Source organism: Olea europaea, unplaced genomic scaffold, assembly GCF_002742605.1.
Source record: "Olea europaea var. sylvestris unplaced genomic scaffold, O_europaea_v1 scaffold312, whole genome shotgun sequence".
NCBI lineage: Eukaryota > Viridiplantae > Streptophyta > Magnoliopsida > Lamiales > Oleaceae > Olea > Olea europaea.
In genome coordinates this window covers 1-2,422 of record NW_019249964.1, presented here as the reverse complement: position 1 = coordinate 2,422, position 2,422 = coordinate 1, and positions in this window count along the sequence as shown.

Genomic DNA, 2,422 nt, shown 5'->3' with positions numbered 1-2,422 from the left:
TAATAGCTGCCTGTTTTTGGGGCTTTATAGTGCAATCGAGCTTTATCCATTTTAATGGATGCTCAACAGGGGATTAGGCGTTACAAGTGGTCGCCGAACCTTGGGGGCTTCGACCAAAAAATTCTGCGTGCTCATTTTATTTTCTGCACTTTATTTTCAGTTTAGAATTGTGGTTTCGAAATTTTGGTTAATATTAGAATCTCTCGACTTTTCAGTGGTATCAGAGCAACATGGACTACTGGACTATTGCTATCTCTGTTCTTTGTGATTCTGCCTTATATATTTAGTGTAAAGTGTTTACTGTTTTGTGAAAACTTGAAATAAGTGCATTGGTCATCAATCCCTAATCCCCATGTGTGCCTGCAGTATTCTTGTTGTATGTCCCTGTGTGTTCTTGAACTCAAACTTGTGTTCTGTGAACTATCTTGGTGAATCTTGTCATGGCTACTGCTAAATTTGAAGTGAGCATGTATGATTGGGGGGGGGGACTTTAATATGTGGAGCTAGAAAATGAGTGCTATCTTGATGCAAATGAAATGTGCTAAAGGCTTAGGTAATACTTGGCCTGCTAAAATGTCTGTTACAAAAAGAACTGAGTTAGAAAAAATAGCATGGAACACTATTTTTTTGTACCTTTCAGACAATGTGATCAGATCTATAGCTGAAACTAAAACTGCTGAAGAGTTGTGAACTAAATTGAAAGCCCAATATGAGTCAAAAAAATGTTCCAAACAAATGTTTTTTACTAAAACAATTCTTTTCTTTCAAAATGGATCCTTCTGATGACTTTGATGAGAACTTGGACAGATTTACAAAATTGACCCAGGACCTTGCCAACAGTGATGAGAAATTATCAGAAGATCAACTGGTTGTGGTCTTGTTAAACTCCATTAGCGATAGGCATAAAGAACTTAAAAATACCTTAGAATATGGAAGAGACAAGCTTACCACAAAAATCATTATAAATGCCTTAAAAAATAGAGTTCTTGAATTAAAATCAGATTCTATCAACCAACAAAGTGGAGAAAATCTTTTGATAAAATGCAAAAATATTGGTAAATCTAATTTTTCATTCAAAATTTCAAAATGACCCTAAGAAAAGAATTAATGGCAAAATGAAATAAAAAACTAAGACAAAGGGAAAGAAATGTTATTACTGTGGTAAGTTGGATCACTTTGCCAAATTGCTACAAAAAGCAAAATGATTTGAAAGGAAAGAAATTAAATGAGGGTAATGCTGTTTTATCTTATGATAAGCAAAAATTTGATAACGGCCTGGTTGTTGTAAATGTTGAAAGGAACCTAAATCAAGATTGGATTCTTGATCCAGGTTGTTCCTTCCACATGTGCCCTAATAAAAACTATTTTTTGGACTTTGAACAAACTAAAGGGGGCCAAGTTATCATGGGAAACAATATGACCTGGAAAGTGAAAGGTAATGAAACTATAAAATTGATCTTAGAAAATGGCAGAATTTTACTGTTAAAAGAGGCCAGATTTGTTCCTGAATTAGAGAGAAACCTTGTGTCTCTAAGAATGTTGGATGATATGGAGTTTGACTTAAAATTGGGTCAAGGACATATAAAAATCGTTAGGGGTGGTGATTTGATCACTTCTGTCCCAAAAAGACATGATTTATACTTTTTAAATGCAAAACCTTTATTGGGCCTTTCGGCAGTAGTTTTAGATGATAAGTTTAATCTTGCAAATTTGTGGCATTGTAGACTTGGTCACATTGGTGAAAAAGGTTTAAAGGCATTACAAAATAAAGGTGTATTTAAAAAATCAAATATGGTGATTTGTCTAAATGTGAACAATATTTGATTGGAAAGCAAGTTAAGTTACATTTTTCCACTAGTACTCATAAATCAAAGCAAATTCTAGAATACATGCATGCTGATTTGTGGGGCCCTGCATCCACCCCTACATTGTCTGATTACAAGTATTACTTACTTATTATTGATGATTTTTCAAGAAAAACTTGGGTATTTCTTTTGAAAGCAAAAGATGAAACATTTGCTACATTTAAATATTGGAAAACCCAAATTGAAAATCAAAACTTTGAGAACAGACAATGGTCTAGAATTTTGCAATTATGAGTTTAATGAGTTTTGCAAGTTGCGTGGCATTTTAAGATATAAAACTGTAACCTATACACCCCAACAAAATGGCATTGTAGAAAGAATGAATAGGACTTTGTTGAATAAAGTTAGATGCATGTTTTTATGTTCTGGCTTGCCCAAATTATTTTGGGATGAAACTGTTAAAATTGCTGCATATTTGATTAATAGAAGTCCTACAAGTGCTTTAAATTTTGATGTGCCTGAATCTGTATGGACACAAAAGCCTATGATCTATTCTTACTTGAAAACATTTGGTTATGCTGCATATACTCATCAAAACATAGGGAAACTTGAACCCA